The 19,785-nt window shown below is 42.1% G+C and overlaps 1 protein-coding gene across 8 annotated transcripts in view; it reads left to right on the top strand.

Moving 5' to 3' along the window:
• ADGRB2 (adhesion G protein-coupled receptor B2) overlaps window positions 1-19,785 on the top strand; it is a 313,970-nt gene that overhangs the window by 148,146 nt on the left and 146,039 nt on the right. The gene's annotated exons all lie outside the window — the stretch shown is intronic.

Below are 19,785 nucleotides of genomic sequence, written 5' to 3'. Positions count from 1 at the left end.
TTTTGAACCCCAAAGTAAGTGCTTGGCCTTATTTTTGGGGAGGTCTTATTATTTTGGGACACATGGAGTAAGATGGGGCTCCTCTTGCCGTCTTACCTGATTTCCAGCTCTGAATTTAAATATGTTCGGGGAGGGGTTATTTTTTGGGGGACGCTTATTTTAGTGCGTGTGCTCAAAAGCCCAATTAGGCTTCTTATCAGAGGATGTCTTGTTTTTGGGGAAACAGGGTAACCATTCATTTAATGACCGTACAAAGTTACAACAACACAGAAAAAAATGACTTATGACCTATGCTCGCTCTTATGACCGTTGAAGCACCCCCAGAGTCACATGATCAAAATTCAGGTGCTTGGCAATCGGCATATATTTCCAAAAGGTGCAGCATCCCAGAGTCGTGTCTTTCCCATTTGCAATCTTTGCTTCGCAGTCTGACTAGCAAAGTCAATGGGGGAATCTGGATTTGTTTAATGACGATGTGATTACTTAACAACCATTTTTCACACTTATGACCATTGCAGCATCCCCTGGTCATGTGATTTACATCCAGATGCTTGACAACGGGTTCATATTTATGACCATCACAGTGTCTCGGGGTCATGTGACTGATTCCCTTTTTGCAAACTTCTAACAAGCAAAGTCAAGGAGGAAGCCAGGTTCATTTAACAACCGTGTTACTAACTTAAGTACTGCAGTGATTTAATTAACAACTGTGACAAGAATGGTCGCAAAATGGGGCAAGACTCACTTAACAAATTTCCCACTTGCCAACATAAATGCTGGGCTCAATTGTAGTCAAAAGCTGAGAGCTACCTGTATTGCAATTTGGTCATGGGGCTACTCTTGAAGAGTATCCAGAAGTTGCAGCTGGCGCAGAATGGGACTGCATGGACAGTCTTGGGACTCCCTAGGGTTGTGCTCATACAGCTGGTCCTCGACTTACAGCAGTTTGTTTAGTGACCATTCAAAGTTACAACAGCACTGTAAAAGGGGACATAGCCATTTTTCACACTCCCCGCAGAATCCCTGTGGTCACATTACTAAAATTCAGACTGTGGAAACTGGTTCATATTTATGACGGTCACAGTGTCATGTGATCCCCTTTTGCGACCTTCTGGCAAGAAAAATCAAGGGGGAAGACAGATTCACTTAACAACAAGTTACTAAGTCAACAACTGCAGTGATTTGTTGAAAAACTGCAGCAAGAAAAAGTCATAAAATGGGGGGAAACTCACTTAACCAACATCTCACTTAGTAACATAGATGTTTGGGCTCAATTGTAATCCTAAATTGAGAAGTAACTGTAACTCTGCTGATACACAAGTTGCATTGAGTGCTACTTTGCTTCCAGGTCCAATTCAAAGTATTGGTTATCACCTTTAAAGCCCTTCATGGCATAGGACCAGGTTACCCGAGGAGCCATCTTCTCTCAATTACATTGTTCCATCCCACCTGGTCGGGCAGGTAGACCATGTTATGGATCCTGCTGATTAAAAAAAATTCAACTCGCTGGTGTCAACCGTCCGACTAGTGAGCCCAAGAAAAGTAGGCAGTCTCAGGAACTTTGAACTCCCAAAATCAAAACTTTATTGGAGATGCCATTTTGGTACTGAAGAATCAAAACCAACTCTGGGTTTTCCTGTGCAATGCATGCATAGTTAAACAATAGCTTTCTTTTCCCCCACCCTTGGTTAGTCACAATGTCCAATTATGAATCGTTCTTTTGTTTTGAGAACTGTTTGCTTTTCTGTCGGTGGCCTTGGTGGGTTCTTGGCACTCACGGTCCATCTCTGGCGCATCTGCATGCTTTTTCCCTTTCCCTCCCCGCATTTCTTTGGCAAGTTGAATAGTGATAAGTCCTAAACATTTCAAAAGCAGTTCAGCCAGGGGTGAAATCCAACAGGTTCTGGAAAACCGGTAGCGGAAATTTTGAGCAATTCAGAGAACCGGTAGCGGAAATTTTGAGTAGTTTGGAAAACTGGCAAATACCACCTCTGGCTGGTCCCAGAGTTGGGAGGGGATGGGGATTTTGCAGTATCCTTCCCCTGGAGTGGGGAGGGAATGGGGATTTTGCAGTATGCTTCCCCTGCCACGCCCACCAAGCCACACCATGCCCACCAAGGCACGCCCACAGAACCTGTAGTAAAAAAATTTGGATTCCACCCCTGGATTCAGCCTTGGCAGTGGGATCCAGGAAGAGAGAGTCTTCTCTGCCATTGCCCCTACCTTTAGCCATAGAGGTGAAGTGAAGCAGGCCCCCAGTCTCCTGACTTTCAGAAAGAGTGTTATGACCTATTGGCATGGGGGCTGAAGAGTGATATGCAACCTTGTGGATGGCTTATGTCTTCAGAATGTTGCTTTACCTTTTTTTTAACCTCTTTACCTTTTAATATTTTAAACTTAACCTTTAAAATTATGTATGTATGTATGTACATATGTATGTATGTATGTATACACACCATATTTTTCACAGTATAAGATGCACCTTAGTTTTTGGGGAGGAAAATAAGAAAAAAGCTGATTGGCAGGTGGATCAGCCTCCTGGAATACCCCCAATCAGCTGTTCCCAGAGGTGAATTTTAGCAACAGGTTCCTTGCTTGTGAGCTCTGTGCTTTGCTTCTTTTTGTTTTGTTTTTTCTGCCTCTGAAACTTCTGAAACTCTGTTTCAAAAAAAAAAACTTTTTTTCCTGCCTCTGAAAGCCTCCGAAACAGAGCTTCAGAAAAAAAGCCTCTAAAGCTCTGTTTGGGGGCTTCTTTTCTGAAACTTCGCCTCTGATGCTTTTTTCAGCCTCTGAAACCTCTGTTTGAGAAGCTGGGCCGGGCTACATTTGGAGTATAAGAAGCACCCAAATTTTTACCTTCTTTTTTGGGGGAAAAAGGTGTGTCTTATATTCTGAAAAATATGGTACTTTTACATTTTACACACACACACACACACACACACACACACACACACACACACACACACACACACACATATATATATATATATTGTAAATCCCCCAGAGTCACTTACATGAGATGGGTGGTGTAGAAATGTGATGAATAAATAAATAAGTTGTACTTGTACCTTTGTATGAAGTCCCCTTGAAGCAAGAGATTGTCCATAAAACCCATGTCTTGGTTCTCATTTTGATATAGCTTTGTGCTTGCTTTGATCTAGCCCCAGAACATGCTCTATCATAAATCACTCCTCCATTCAGGCTCTCCTTTGTCTCCCCCTTCCTCTGCTAGTTCAGATCTTGTTCACACATAGTAGGAAGTCAATAGGTCTGATTACAGGCCATGACCTGTAGTTACAATGGAGAATTAATGAAATAATAACCCCAAAGCTGGAAAGTTGGACCATAAGAAAGGCTGAGTGCCAAAGAATTGAGGCCTTTGAACGATGGTGCTGGAGAAGACTCTTGCGAGTCCCTTGGACTGCAAGGCAATCAAACCAATCAATCCTAGAGGAGATCAACCCTGACTGCTCTTTAGAAGGCTAGATCTGAAGAGGAAACTCAAATACTTTGGCCACCTAATGAGAAGGAAGGACTCCCTGGAGAAGAGCCTAATGCTGGGAAAGATGGAGGGCAAAAGAAGAAGGGGATGACAGAGAACAAGGTGGCTGGATGGAGTCACTGAAGCAGTCGGTGTGAGCTTAAATGGACTCCAGAGGATGGCAGAGGACAGGAAGGCCTGGAAGAACATTGTCCATGGGGTCGCGATGGGTCGGACACGACTTCACAACTAACAACAACAAACCCCAAGGGTTAATGATAAGCATGTTTGTAATCTGTGCTATTTCATTAAGGCATTTTCCACCCTTCACTGTGTAAGTCCCGGGCCTGTAGGTGACAGGCAAAAATGGTTCCCCATCTCATTCTGTTTCACCTCCCATTCTCCAGAACTCTTGGTATTTATTGCATTTTTAACTTAAAAGCAAAGTTTGCTCTGCTGTCTGTTTGGATAAGATGCTGGTACTCTAAATTCTGATCTTGCTTTGTCCATCTGGGCTCCGCAGCAAGTGCCAACCGATTTCTGCCTCGTGATCCCTCTGCCATGCTAAGTTTTTTTCAAAGATTCTTTTAATGAAAGATAAATGAGAAAATTGGATTGTTCCAAAAACAAGTGCCAGACTCCAGCACCGTCTTTGTTTCCAAGAATGTTCTGAGCCACATCAGCCCCTCAGACAATGTAAATGGTGCTTGAATGAATGAATGAATATTTTTATAACAGGCACTGTCCCGAATTGCAAACAAAAAGTGCATTAAAAACAAAATAAAAACAAAATGATATAAAATGATACAACTGGTGGTGAAAGTGTTGGTGGATAATCAAAGTCTGCCTAATTTTTATATATCCTTTTTTTTTTTTTTTTACTACCGGTTCTGTGGGCATGGCTCAATATGTGTGGTGTGGCATGGCTTGGTAGGCATGGCTTGGTGGGCGTGGCAGGGGAAGGATACTGCAAAATCCCCATTCCCTCCCCACTCCTAGGGGGAGGATATTGCAAAATCTCCATTCCCATTCCACTCTGAGGCCAGCCAGAGGGGGTATTTGCCAGTTATCCGAACTACTCAAAATTTCCACTGCTGGTTCACCGAACTGCTCAAAATTTCCGTTACCGGTTCTCCAGAACCTGTCAGAACCTGCTGGATTTCTGTTGGTGTATATACAGGGGTGAAATCCAGCAGGTTCTGAAAGGTTCTAGAGAACCAGTAAAAGAAATTTTGAGTATTTATATATATAGGTGAAACTTGGAAAATTAGAATATCGTGCAAAAGTTCATTTATTTCAGTAATGCAACTTAAAAGGTGAAACTAATATATGAGATAGACTCATTACATGCAAAGCGAGATAGTTCAAGCCTTAATTTGTCATACTTTTGATGATTATGGCTTACAGCTCATGAAAACCCCAAATTCACAATCTCAGAAAATTAGAATATTGTGAAAAGGTTCAATATTCTAGGCTCATAAAGTGTCCCACTCTAATCAGATAATTAAGCCATAACGCCTGCAAAGGGTTCCTGAGCCTTTAAATGGTCTCTCAGTCTGGTTCAGTAGGAATCACAATCATGGGAAAGACTGCTGACCTGACAGTTGTGCAGAAACCCATCATTGACACCCTCCATAAGGAGGGAAAGCCTCAAAAGGTAATTGCAAAAGAAGTTGGATGTTCCCAAAGTGCTGTATCAAAGCACATTAATAGAAAGTTATATGGAAGGGAAAAGTGTGGAAGAAAAAGTTGCACAAGCAGCAGGGATGACGGCAGCCTGGAGAGGATTGTCAGGAAAAGGCCATTCAAAAGTGTTGGGGACTTTCACAAGGAATGGACTGAGGCTGGAGTCAGTGCATCAAGAGCCACCACACACAGAGGGATCCTGGATATGGGCTTCAAATGTCGTATTCTTCGTCAAGCCGCTCCTGAACAACAAACAACGCCAGAAGCGTCTTACCTGGGCTAAAGAAAAAAAGAACTGGTCTGTTGCTCAGTGGTCCAAAGTCCTCTTTTCTGATGAGAGCAACTTTTGCATCTCATTTGGAAACCAAGGACCCAGAGTCTGGAGTAAGAATGGAGAGGCACACACTGCAAGATGCTTGAAGTCCAGTGTGAAGTTTCCACAGTCTGTGTTGATTTGGGGAGCCATGTCATCTGCTGGTGTTGGTCCACTGTGCTTCATTAAGTCCAGGGTCAATGCAGCCGTCTACCAGGAGATTTTGGATCACTTCATGCTTCCTTCCGCAGACGAGCTTTATGGAGATGCTGACTTCATTTTCTAGTAGGACTTGGCACCTGCCCACACTGCCAAAAGTACCAAAACCTGGTTCAATGACCATGGGATTACTGTGCTTGATTGGCCAGCAAACTCGCCTGACCTGAACCCCATAGAGAATCTATGGGGCATTGCCAAGAGAAAGATGAGAGACATGAGACCGAACAATGCAGAAGAGCTGCAGGCCGCTATTGAAGCATCCTGGTCTTCCATAACACCTCAGCAGTGCCACAAGCTGATAGCATCCATGCCACGCCGCATTGAGGCAGTAACTGATTGAAAAGGGGCCCAAACCAAGTACTGAGTACATATGCATGCTTATACTTTTCAGAGGTCCGATATTGTTCTATGTACAATCCTTGTTTTATTGATTTATTCTAATCAATATTCTAATTTTCTGAGATTGTGAATTTGGGGTTTTCATGAGCTGTAAGCCATAATCATCAAAAGTATGACAAATAAAGGCTTGAACTATTTCACTTTGCATGTAATGAGTCTATCTCATATATTAGTTTCACCTTTTAAGTTGCATTACTGAAATAAATGAACTTTTGCACGATATTCTAATTTTTCGAGTTTCACCTGTATATTTATATATGTGTGTATGTTTATGTATATGTTTATGTATATGTTTATGTATATGTATGTATATATATAAAGATCAGAATTTCCCAGGTGTTTCACCATGTAAGGAGTTACAAGGTGAATCCTTGAGTCCTTATATACTGTAGATAGTCCTTGACGTATGACCACAATTGTGGCCAGAATTTTCACTAGCAAAGTGAAAAATGAGCTAGCAAAGCAGTTAAGCGAGATATGCCCGATTTTACTATTGGTGCTTTGCTCAAAACATTTTCCATCTACCCTGAAAAAAATATATGAAAGAGTAGATTGGAAGAATCCTGGCAATCTAAACAAGTATCTGAGGGAGCAACCTTCTCAGTTTCCTTTCTGGGAAATGGGTGGTTTGTGATTGACTTCAGTAGACCTTGACTTGTTCCAAGTTATAGGGGCACTGAAAATAGTGACGGTCAACCAGTCCTTCCATTTAACAACCAATGCAGCATCCCCATGGTTATGTGATTAAAACCCGACACTTGGCAGCCAACATGTATTTAAAATGATTGCAACATCCCGAGGTTATGGGATTACCGTCTGCGACCCTCCCAGATAGCTTATGACAAGCAAAGTCAATGGAGAAAGCCAGATTTGCTTAATGATCACATGATTTGCTTAATGACTGTGGCAAAAAAATTTTTTTTTGTTGAATTGGGCACAATTTACTTAACAATTGCCTTGCTGAGCAAAGGAAATTCTGGTCACAACTGTGGTCATAAATTGAGGATTATCTATATATCCCTCATGGTCCCCATTGAAAAAATAGCTACAGTGGCATGGTGCGAGCCAAATTCCGCTCCAACTTGCCCGCCAAAGCCATTGGACACTGGATCCGAGTGATGCTGTATCCATCTAGAGTCTAAATGTATGCTGCAAATAAAATTGAAAGTATATTTTAAAAGAGAGAGAGAGAGAGAGAGAGAGAGAGAGAGAGAGAGAGAGAGAGAGAGAGAGAGAAGGTACATATTCAACTATCCCAGTACATTTATGAATGCCTACAAGAAGGAATGTATACATTTGAAGATCCTAGTAATAGGATATCTTTGTTACTTAAGTGTCAAATGTCTTATCTGGCATTGAATAGTTTGTTCAGCTGACAGGTGATTCCTGGCTCCCTGAGGCTGAGTCGCTTATCTGGTGCTTTTCTGGCTGGAAATCCAGCAGGGAAAACTGTACTTATAAAAGCAGTCAGTGTGTGAAAGGAATGGAATTCCTACTAGTAGTCAACATTGGTAGGCCAAGACAGACCCAGATAAGGGTTGAGGGTTCAGGAAAGTTCAGAGCATTAGTGATGACTGAAAAGAAGAGGAAGGAAGGAAGGAAGGAAGGAAGGAAGGAAGGAAGGAAGGAAGGAAGGAAGGAAGGAAGGAAGGAAGGAAGAGGGAGGAAAGGAGTTGGATGGTTGAAAGTAAGGAAGGAAGGAAGGAGAGAAGGAGAGAACAGAGAGGAGGAGATGGGTGGGTGATGCCCTATCCTGATTTCCAGCCAGGCTGCTCTCAGATCAGTCTTGCTTTGCTTCCACACACCCTGGTTTCTAAAGAGACACAATACGATTCCTATTGGTTATGTGAACGTCAGCTCTTCAAGTTTGTCCAGCTCAGGAAACAGACTCCATTAAGAAGATTAGAGCTAAGCTTCATTGAGCTAGGCTATATGAACAGAATCTTGCAAGTTTGGTCCCCTCTTCTTGCACTACCTTTTCTCTTGGGAATTCTGCTCTATTTGTTGCTGTAACAGTTTCTAAATAGTTCCTCTCCATGGCTTCTTATAGCGGAGAAGACTCTGGCATAAAGTGTGGCTCACAAAACCTGTGTGTCACTGTTGTTGGGGCCACCTCACCATCTTCTCGTCTTGATCCTTTTCCAACTTTAAGGATGATTTTTCAGCCAGGAAAGGACAATACTAGGAGAGATTTAGATCTTAGGGGGTCTGGTTGGGCCCTGTAAGCTACCTATAGCCTCTAAACCAGGGATCTCCAACCTTGGCAACTTTAAGCCTGGAGACCCCTGCTCTAAACCCCTTCAAAGCCCCTTGAAAGCCAGGGGATGTCCTCTTAAATAATGTGCAAACCTTGTTCTATGTTTAACACATAACTTCCTTCCCACAACCAAGTTGTGAGACATTGCTGTTTCATCATTTCTCCAACCAGCATTTTTTTGATACAAAAAATTGTATCCCTGTTTTCATCTTCTATTTTAGATAGTAAAGAAACTGCCTCAATGAAAATCAAATCTTGTTTACAGTTTGTGAAATAATCTTTCTCTTCAGCCTGTTCTAAGTTACATTGACACTGAAAAAAGTGGCAATTGGTCCTTGCTCTTGGGACTGATGCAGCATCCCCTGATTAAAATTTGGGTGATTGACAGCTGGCATGTATTTAGGACAGTTGCAGCAAACCCAGGGTTTTCTGATTGTCATCTGCAACCTTCGCAGCTGGCTTCCCACAAGCAAAATCAATGGTGGGGGGGCAGATTTGCTTAATGGCCATATGATGTATTTATCAATCTGAAATAATTTGCTTCACAACTATAGCAAAAAAAGGTGATAAAATTGGATGCAACTCACTTAACAACCGCTTTGCTTAGTAACAGAAAACCTGATTCTCAGGGTGATTGTAAATTGAGGACTGCGTGTACTGAAATAATCTGCTTTCCTACAGATTGAGCTTCTAATCTTAAAGCTCAGAGAGACAGTGAGACAGAAGATCAAGGACACCTCCTTCCATTGAGATAAGATTAAATTTCTACCCCATATACCTTGTCCAATATTTATTGCTCATTAATTGATAAGTGAGAACTTTAGGTGCACTGTTGACCTTCGGTAATAGAGTTGTACCAGACTTCATTCTCTGCAGAACCTCTTTTATCTTGCACGAGCTTTAATTCAATTCTTCTCCTGTAGCTATCGCCGAGGCACGCCTGAAATTTTCTGTAGCTATTGTCTTGCCTGAGATTTCATTATGAATTCTTTGCATAACCCTTCCCAGCGGAGAAGCGTCCTGATAGCGTGGAACAGGAGTTCTCAAAGCCACTTTCTTCCCACTGCATCGCTCACCTCTATATTTTCCCCACTCTCTTGTTTTTTTTTTTTTTTTTGTCAATTGAAATCAATGGCGCAGTAAATGAGAGTGTGAGCAGACGCCTCAACTACGCTGAGGACACTTTGGCTTACATTTCAACAGATTAGTGCCTCGAAAGGAAAAAAATGCTGAACCAGAAGGCAGCGCGGAAAAGGGCTCTGTGCAACAAACAAACACGGCAGCTTCGCCTGCACATACGCAGGGATTGACTCCTTTTCACCTTTGCTAGGACTGTTGTTCTGATGTGATTGTTTTAGTTGATTAGGATGTTGTATGAAGCAACCTCTTGGAAGAGTTCATGATTAAATGCACCGGACAAAGTCAACAAATGGATTAATCGACCAGCCAGGTGAATTCGGCTGAGTTCCCCACAAAAGTTTCCTCATTTAATCATATTGCTTCATCTGCTTCAGGGTTGTTGTTTTTTTTTTTAAAAAAATTTGATTTATATGCCGCCCTTCTCCGAAGACTCAGGGCGGCTTACAATGTGCTCAGCAATAGCCTTCATTCTTTTTGTTTATTTATACAAAGTCAGCTTATTGCCCCCACAAACTGGGTCCTCAATTTACCTACCTTAGAAAGGATGGAAGGCTGAGTCAACCTTGAGCCTTGGCGAGATTCGAACCCTGCAGTAATTGCAGGCAGCTGGAATTGCAGGCAGTTGTTGTTTTGGGGGGGAATATAAAATAGAATAGAGCAGAGCAGAAGAGAAGAGAATAGAAGAGTTGGAAGGGACCTTGGAGGTCATCTAGTCCAACTTCCCGCACAAGCAGGAGAGCCTATACCATTTCAGACAAGTGGCTGACCAGTTTCTTCTTGAAAACCTTCAGTGATGGAGCGTCCATGATTTCTGAAGGCAAGCCCCTCTACTAGTTGACTGTTCTCACCTGTTCTAATTTCTCTTTAGTTCTAGATAGCTTCTCTCCTTGATTAGTTTCCAGATTCGAACCCTGCAGTAATTGCAGGCAGCTGGAATTGTTTCCAGATTGGTTCTTGTCCTGCCTACAGGAGCATTGGTAAATAAATTGACCCCCCCCCACTTCCTTGTGGCAACCTCTCAAATACTGGAATACTGCTTTCATGTCACCCTTAGTTCTTCTTTTCACTAGCCTAAGGTAAAGGTAAAGCTAAAGGTTCCCCTCACACATAGGTGTTAGTCGTTCCTGATTCTAGTGGGCGGTGCTCATCCCCGTTTCAAAGCCGAAGAGCCAGCTCTGTCCGAAGACGTCTCCGTGGTCATGTAGCCGGCATGACTCAACTCCAGAGATGCACGGAACCCTGTTACCTTCCCACCAAAGGTGGTCCCTATTTTTCTACTTGCATTTTTTACGTGCTTTCGAACTGTTAGGTTGGCTGGGACAAGGAATGGGAGCTCACCCTGTTATGCAGCACTAGGGATTCGAACTGCTGAACTGCTGATCTTTCGATCGACAAGCTCAGCGTCTTAGCCACTGAGCCTCCGCATCCCTTCTTCACTAGCCTAGACATACCCAATTCCTGCAACTGTTCTTCATATGTCTTACTCTCCAGCCCCCGAATTATTTTTGTTGCTGGAGCTTATTCTTATTGTGCTTGAGAATTTCTTTTAGGTTCCTTGGGGTAGCTTCCTTGGAGTAGCATTTTATCGTTGGAGGTGGGGGAGGACATATTGTGCAGTGAAAGACAGGACATCCCCTTGTAACTAAACCAGTACAGGAACAGCATATAGGTAGTCCTTCATGTATGACCACAGTTGGTACTGGAATTTCAGGCACTAATCGATGTGGTCATTAAGTGAGTCATCGTTTGATCGGACTCAATTTTGCAACCATTTTTACCATGGTGGTTAAGTGAATCCAGTTTGGGAAGGTTGTAAATTGTAATCATTCGATTCCAAGATGCTGCAACCATCATATATGTAATCATGTGACCACAGAGGTGGGGTGATGTGACAGTCGTAAGTCACTTTTTCCAAGGTTGTCATAACTTCAAACTGTCATTAAATGAATGGTCAGTACATTGAGTACTAGGAGTATTCTACCCAGGAGTTCTCTAATAGCTTTTTCTTCTTTGGAGGACATTTTGAAGGCTTCCTTTTCCCTGAACTTCTTTCCTCCTTTGAAAGAAAATTCTAAAATAAATTTTTGGGTAGAAAAGGAAAATGCTGGCTTCTATTTTTATTGTTCTGATGATCTTACTTTCAGTTGTTCTTCAATTGATTCTTTGTGACAAGATCCTGAGCAAAGTAAATCAACAGTTTCACTGCAATCTTCATAGCAAATTAATGATTCTTGTGGAATGAACAGCACAGGCTGATCCCTACTTGTTCCCATGGAAGTGTTCCTAGGACTGCAGCTTTCAAACAAAATAGAATGGAATGGAATAGAATAGAATAGAATTCTTTATTGGCCAAGTGTGATTGGACACACAAGGAATTTGTCTTGGTGCATACGCTCTCAGTGTACATAAAAGAAAAGATACGTTCATCAAGAATCATAAGGTACAACACTTAATGATAGTCATAGGGTACAAATAAGCAATCAAATCATACAAATCGTGAGGATACAAGCAACAAAATTACAGTTATACAGTCATAAGTGGAAGGAGATGGGTGGTGGGAACGATGAGAAGATTAATAGTAGTGCAGACTTAGTAAATCATTTACAGCGTTGAGGGAATTATTTGTTTAGCAGAGTGATGGCGTTTCGGGAAAAACTGTTTTTGTGTCTATTTGTTCTGCTGTGCAGTGCTGTATAGCGTCATTTTGAGGGTAGGAGTTGAAACAGTTTATGTCCAGGATGCGAGGGATCTGTAGCAGGAGTAGGTTCTACTTACCTTTACTACCGGTTCGCAATGGGGCCGCGCACATGCGCAGAAGCATTTTGGTGATGTCAGTATCGGTGGGTGGAGCCTCCCGCTGGTTTTACTACCAGTTCTATAGAACCGGTGCGAACCGGGGGCAACCTACCATTGGTCTGTAAATATTTTCACAACCCTCTTTTTGACTCGTGCAGTATACAGGTCCTCAATGGAAGGCAGGTTGGTAGCCATTGTTTTTTCTGCAATAATATAGAGATAGGAAACTAAGGGAGTGGGGCTAAATGGGAGGAAAGCTTGACCCTCTCTTATTTTTTTTTAAAAAAAAAATCTAATTCCTATAGCTGAAGAGAGAAGTTTAATTCAAGCTTAATTCAATTACCTCCATTCAAGATAAACTGATCCTAGGGAAGAGTTTGAAGTTGAGCAATGGGCATAATGAAAGTAGTAAATATTCATCTCCTGCATGGTTGTTCCCAGTCCACAGCTTTTTATTTCCAGCAATAAACCATGCACCTACCTTCTAGTTATAGTTATAGGCCTGCAGAAATGCAGTGTGGCTGCACCAGCATCTTCCAGTTTGCCGGGGGTGGGGGGTGGGGGTGGGAGGCTGTAAGGATTGACTCCCAACTGAATCAGAGGTGGGTTTCAGCAGGTTCTGACCAGTTCTGGAGAACTGGTAGCAGAAATTTTGAGTAGTTCAGAGAACTGGTAGTAAAAATTCTGACTGGCCCCACTACATCTATTCTCTGCCTCCCGAGTCCCAGCTGATCGGGAGGGAATGGGGATTTTGCAGTAACCTTCCCCTGCCACACCCACCAAGCCACACCCACCAAGCCATGCCACATCCACTAAGCCACACCCACATAACCGGTAGTAAAAAAAAATTGAAACCCACCACTGAACTGAATCCCACCCACAGAGCAAACCTGCATAGCATTGCATTGTTCAACTTGATTAGATTAGGTTCAAAAGAAAAAGTCAAGGCAATTTATCAGATTCAGACTTCTAGCTAGCTGGGAAGCCCAGACAATCTAGGAATCACCGATCTCATGATTTCCTTAAGGCAATGTCTCTCAGCCTTGGCATCTTTAAGATAGGTAGTCTTCAATTCCCAGAATTCCCCAGCTGGTTAAGAAACCCTGCCTTATTAGGGAGAAGAAGATTCTCTTCTCTAGATTTGTGATTTGGATGGTGGGACCACAGCTGTTAAAGACCACTGGTAAAGGAGTCTTGATAGTACAGGGGTTTAGTGCACCCTGTCATTAACACAGCTGCCTGCAATTTCTGCTGGTTCGAATCTCTCCAAGGCTCAAGGTTGACTCAGCCTTCCATCCTTTCTAAGGTAGGTGAAATGAGGACCCAGATTGTGGGGGCAATAAGCTGACTTTGTATAAATATACAAAAGAATGAAGGCTATTGCTTAACGCATTGTAAGCCGCCCTGAGTCTCCGGAGAAGGGCGGCATATAAATCAAATTAAAAAAAAAAAAAACCACATTCAGGGCTGCAGTGCCAAGGCTTTTGGATAAGGTGACCAATTGTCCTCTTTCAGGGAGGACAGTCCTTCTTTTGTAAGTTCTGTCCTCTCTTGAAAAGTGTCCTCCTACATGTCCTCCTTTTCGATATTTGAAGACTAATCTGTAAACCTCCATATTCTATCGATGCCGATCCGATCCGTTGCGTGTGATGTGACATATTTGTATTTGACATGACGATTCGTCAAAGCTAGAGCCTTGGTAGTACAGGGGTTTAAGGCACCCTGTTATTAAGCTGGTTACTAAGACCAGCTGCCTGCAATTACTGCAGGGTTCGAATCTCGCCAAGGCTCAAGGTTGACTCAGCCTTCCATCCTTTCTAAGGTAGGTAAATTGAGGACCCAGTTGTGGGGGCAATAAGCTGACTTTGTATAAATATACAAAAGGATGAAGGCTATTGCTGAGCACATTGTAAGCCGCCCTGAGTCTTCAGAGAAGGGCGGCATATAAATCAAATAAAAAAAAAAACTCGGTACCACGCTGCGTGACATGATTATGAGACTCATGCGCTCTGCACAGGAGAATTGTTTTGAGAGAGTGTGCTGCACGCAAGTGGCTTTGTTTACTTCTTACTGAAGCACGACACGGCACACACACACATGTCCTCCTTCTCATTGTAAAAAAGTTGGTCACCTTACTTTTGGAGTAAGTTGAAGATGGCAATGGCACTTAGACTTATACCGTTTCACAGTGCTTTACAGCCCTCTCTAAGCGCTTTACAGAGTCAGCCTCTTGCCCCCAACAATCTGGCTCCTCATTTTACCCATCTCAGAAGGATGGAAGGCTGAGTCAACCCTGAGCCTGGTGAGATTCGAACTGCCAAATTGCAGGCAGCCGGCAGGCAGCAGAAGTAGCCTGCAGTTCTGCATTCTAACCACTGTGCCACCACGGCTCTGAATACACACTTCTCCTCCTCCTGGAGCTCGCACCCTGTTATCACTTGAATTTTCCTTTTAGGATTACAGCTTTCAAATGTGCTGTGTTGTATAATACTCAATGCTCATCACTTTTTAACCATCCAAATCACGAAAAATGATTTAAGGAGCATCAGTACCTAGTTATTTGCAAGTAGCAAGGTCAAAGCTCCTTCAAATTGGCCTCTACTCATCCTAACATGGGATAATATAGAAGGGGATTCCCTTTGCCATCTTCTGGGGCAGGTATGATTAAATTAAGTGTGTGTGTGGGAGGGGAGGATTGTACCTATTTATTAAAACGTGTTAACCTACTGCCTATTGAAGATTTTCAGCAATATGTCATTAAAAACCAACGTTAAAGGCAATAATTAAAATCGAGTACCTTTTTAAAAGGTGCATTTTTAGGTTGTGTGGTTGTTAAGGTAGATTGTCAAGGAGAAAATCTATCCATGTGGTTGCTAAGAGCTGATATCAACTTGACGATTCATGAACATTGCACTAGGATGAGGAAGAATGAGTACACAGATTATGTAGATAGAAACGAGCTTAGAAGTCATGGAGGAAGTGGTTTTAAAACACATACCCAACTGCAAGAGGAAATGGTGTAAGTTGCCCAGAATCATTACAGTGAAATGGCTGGTTATGTAAATTAAGCCAATGTATAAATAGGGTCTTAATTCATTCTGCATCAGTTGTGGCATCCTAACTGGCGTAAATGCAAGACATTTTTTTTTTTATTCCACCGAGAAAGTCATTCAAGGTGTCACATTGCGTCTCTGAGGATTCTGTAATTGAACTCTGGGAGAACGGAGATGATACGTATCAGCCTCTTCAGACTCAAAACAACTCAGCAGGCCATGAGTTTGCAGATGCAATACATGCTGGAAAAACAGCTTTCTTACTTCATGTTGTTTCCACGGTGTAAGCCTTCAAATGGGTTTCACGCTGTGCCTTATCGGATTTGAGTTGAGTCCACCTCTATCTGCTCCCTCATCATCCCCCTTACCTCTGCAGCGTCCATCATTTACGCATTACCTCTTTCATCACTCAGTGTTTGATCTCCTGAGGCAGGGACTTTGGGGTTTTAGGTCAGGTCACTTAAGGGGGCCATCTCTGAAACAAGCTTAAGAGGGCTCCAGGGAAGAATTGCAGGGGTGGGTTAGAAAGTATCTAGGTATCAGACTCACCTAGAAAAGCAACAAAGGACTTTTCCTAAGTTCTTTTAGAATTCAAATAGCATTTTTGGGGGGGAGCCACCCTCATTGATTCAGAGCCCCCCCAAAAGGAAAGATGTAGCCAGTGATTCAACCTTCACTACTGATATACAGATAGTCCTCAACTTACAACAGTCCATTTAGTGACCATTCACTAAACGGCAACGGCACTAAAAAAGTGACTTGTGACCGTTTTTCACACAGCCATTACAGTGTCTCCATGGTCATGTGATCAAAACTCAGATACTTGGCAGCTGACTTGCATTTATGTCCATTGTAGTGCCCCAGAGTTACGTCATCCCCTTTTGCGACCTTCTCACAAGGGAAGTCAATGGGGAAGCCAGGTTCACATAAAAATAGTGTTACTAATTTAACAACAGCAGCGATTCACTTAACAACTGTGCCAAGAAAGTTCATAAAATGGGGCAAAATTGATTGAACAAATGTTTCACTGAACAAGAGAAATTTTGAGCTCCATTGTGGTGGTAAATTGAGGAGTAGTTGTATCTTTTTTTTAATTCATTTTTTAAGCACTTTGGCAGGGTTTTATTTTTTCTTTTATTTTTTCATTTGATAATGCATCTTTGTGTATTGTTCTTTCTCCCCCTCCTTTTTTTTCTGTTGTCATTTTGAAAGCTGTAAACATTATTTTAAAAAATTGGGGAAGTGGTTTCCTGAGGTAGGGAGCTTAGATTATGTCTCTGAGAAGGCCACACAGAGAAAGTGGCTTTTTTACACCTTTTGTCAAGGACTCTTTCATCTCCTTCCTTCCTTTGGTAAAAACTGGTCTCTGCCAGTCCTGAAAAGCTTTTAGTAGCTTGGTCTTTAAAATATATATATATATGAAAGAGTTTACCAATGATTAATAGTCTGCGCTCATGATGGCGAATCAGTGTTGAGTTGCCAAGCCTGAAAACATCAAATGGAGCTGAATTTGCTGGCATCCATCAGGGCATTTGTGAGAGACCTGGATTTTTGACACCTCCTTGTCATTGGGACTCATCAAAGGGTACCTTTCTTCCATTTTTCTCATCAGGGTGCTGTGAGCAAATTATTCTTTTTGAACCCAGGTTTTCAGCTTCATTTCATGTAGAAATGAATAACAAATTGTGGGGCCTTGTTTGGTCATTTGCTGAGGATTTGGAGGGGAAAAGTGGTTCCTAACAGCATGCAATTGGCATGTCAAAAAAAAAAAAAAAGAACTCTGTGTAAGAAACAGGAGACTTCTATAGGTATAATGATACCCTACCTTTATTAAACCTGACTGGAAATCAGAAAATAGCAAACTGGCCTTTGCGGTTTCACGAAAAATGGTTCAGCCAATGTCGCCAAAAGGTGTTCGGTTTGATTTAGAATAGTGCAAACTGCAGCAGGTAGCCGAAGCCAGCTGGCTGTGGTTTAGTGTTAACATATTGAAGCAAACTATGGCTTAGCTCAGTTGGAACACAAGCCACAGAATCTATCTTTGGACATGCTGTTAAAAATAGCCACCAATGGAGGAAAGGGGACCAGATTGTTTTGTGGTAAGCATTGTGGTACGTGCCAAATCTGCAGTATTTTTAATCGTATTGTATTCTTCATGGAATCATTATCCTGCCTTGGACTCAGTGCAAGTTCCACTTAGCATCCCGAGATGAAGAAGTTATGACCACTCTCTAGCCAGCAATTATTCAGGTGTGCTTCAACTGTTAATCTGCCAATGTCTGGGTCTCTGGAGGAATGGAGCGATCAGAATTTAAAAAGACAAAGCAAGAACAGAACAGGATAGAACAGGCTAATCCTCTAGCAAAGCTGTGGTAATTTTTAGAAGGTAACCGGTTATTGTCAGATTTCAGGAAAGTCAAAGTATTTACTTGTTTGTTTGTAAAATGTATTGTCTGCCCATTTTACCACAGAGTAACTCTTGGAGGCTTACAATATTAAAAAGATAAAATTATACAAAATCTATAGTCTGCTGAGCCTGAATGGCACAGCAGACTAATGCTACTGTTAAAAGGTAGTATTTAGCTTCCAGCTGCCTGCAATTACTGAGAGTTCAATTCTCACCAGGCTCAAGGTCGACTCAGCCTTTCATCCTTTCTAAGGTGGGTAAATTGAGGACCCGGTTTGTGGGGGCAATAAGCTGACTTTGTATAAAATATACAAAAGTATGAAGGCTATTGCTTAGCGCATTGTAAGCCACCCTGAGTCTCCGGAGAAGGGCGGCATATAAATCAAAATAAATAAATAAACAAAAATAAACAAAATGTTATAAAGATCCAAATATTCAGTCCTAGCTAAACTAACAGAATAATAGAGTTGGAAGGGAATTTGTGGGGTCTTCTACTCCAACTCCTGCTCAAGCAGGAGACCTTACCATTCCAGACAAGTGGCTGTCCAGTCTCTTCTTAAAAGCCTCCAGTGATGGAGCACCTACAGCTTCTGGAGGGAAGCCATTCCACTAGTTTATTGTTCTACTGTCAAGAAATTCCTCCTTAGTTCCAGGTTGGTTCTCTCCTTGATAAGTTTCCATCCTTTGCTTCCTGTCCTGCCCTCAGGTGCTTTGGAGAATAGATTGACCCCCTCTTCTTTGTGGCAGCCCCTCAAATATTGAAATACTGCTATCATTATTGCTCCTAGTCCTTCTCTTCACTAAACTAGACGTGACCAATACCTGCAACTGTTCTTCATATATTTTAGCCTCCAGTCCCCTAATCATTGCTCTTCTCTGCACTCTTTCCAGATGGGGAGAGAGGAAATAGGATGAGAACTGGGGAAGTGAGATATGTTATTAATCTTTCAACGATGCCCAATGTGAAACCCCCATTTGAAGCTCAAACCAACTGGCAGAGCCAGGGAAAGTCCGGAGGATTGGAACCGACTTCTCGTCAGGGGGCAAGATGTTCCAAAGGGCAAAGTAAAAACATTTGATCAGATTAACAGAGTTGGAAGGGATCTTATAGGTTATCTAGTCCAGCCCCCCACCCAAGCAGGAGACCCTACACCATTTCTTATAAATGGCAGTCCAATCTCTTCTTGAAAATCTCAAGTGATTTGGCTTAAGTATAAATGAAATACAGATGAAAGTTAAGTAGAAAATTGCCTAGTTTTTTTCCAGATGATCGCCCTGGTAGAATCTGATATTTCTTGATAGTTGGAAATTTCAGCAGTGTTTTCCAGACCACATTCACAAGCCATTCCCTCAAATGTCCACCTTTGCATTTTCTTTGGCTAGTGAGAAATGTGTTTTAGGTAACAATGGAAAAATCCATTTTGACTTGGAGTATCAATTTGCTCAGTTGGAAAACCTCTGGACAAAGTATTAAAATAAGATCAGAAAAATAGAGCAAGAAACCCCCCCCCCAAAGAAACAAACTTCACCCCCTTAAGCTGACCTCCAACTTCATTTCCCAAAATATCTGGCTGAAATTATATCACAACTAGGAAAGTTGACATTGTTTGAATGGGAGGGAATTTGGAGGGCATGTAGTAGAGGTTCTCAAATAATGGAATGTATTTGTAATGGAATGTATTTGCCACATACCTGGTGAAGAACATGTTCAGACACATAAAAACTTGTATCTTCTGGAGATACTCCCTTCTCCTTGCATCTGAAGGCAGAACAAGATGTAATGGATGGAAACTAATCAAGGAGATCGCCAACCTAGAAATAAGGATAAATTTCCTGACAACGGGAACAATTAATCCATGGAATAGCTTCCCTTTAGAAGTTGTGGGTGCTCCATCACTGGGGGTTTTCAGAAGAGATTGGGCAGCCATTTGTCCAGAATGGTATAAGGTCTCCTGCTTGAATAAGGAGTTGGACTCCCTTTCAACTCTGTTATTCTATTACTTGCTTTAACCTTCCAAAATGCTTTTGTGCTTC

Source organism: Pantherophis guttatus, chromosome 10, assembly GCF_059756535.1.
Source record: "Pantherophis guttatus breed Tessera chromosome 10, ASM5975653v1, whole genome shotgun sequence".
Taxonomy (NCBI): domain Eukaryota; kingdom Metazoa; phylum Chordata; class Lepidosauria; order Squamata; family Colubridae; genus Pantherophis; species Pantherophis guttatus.
Note: the sequence above shows the minus strand (reverse complement) of the source record. Positions and strands in the feature narration are given on the sequence as shown.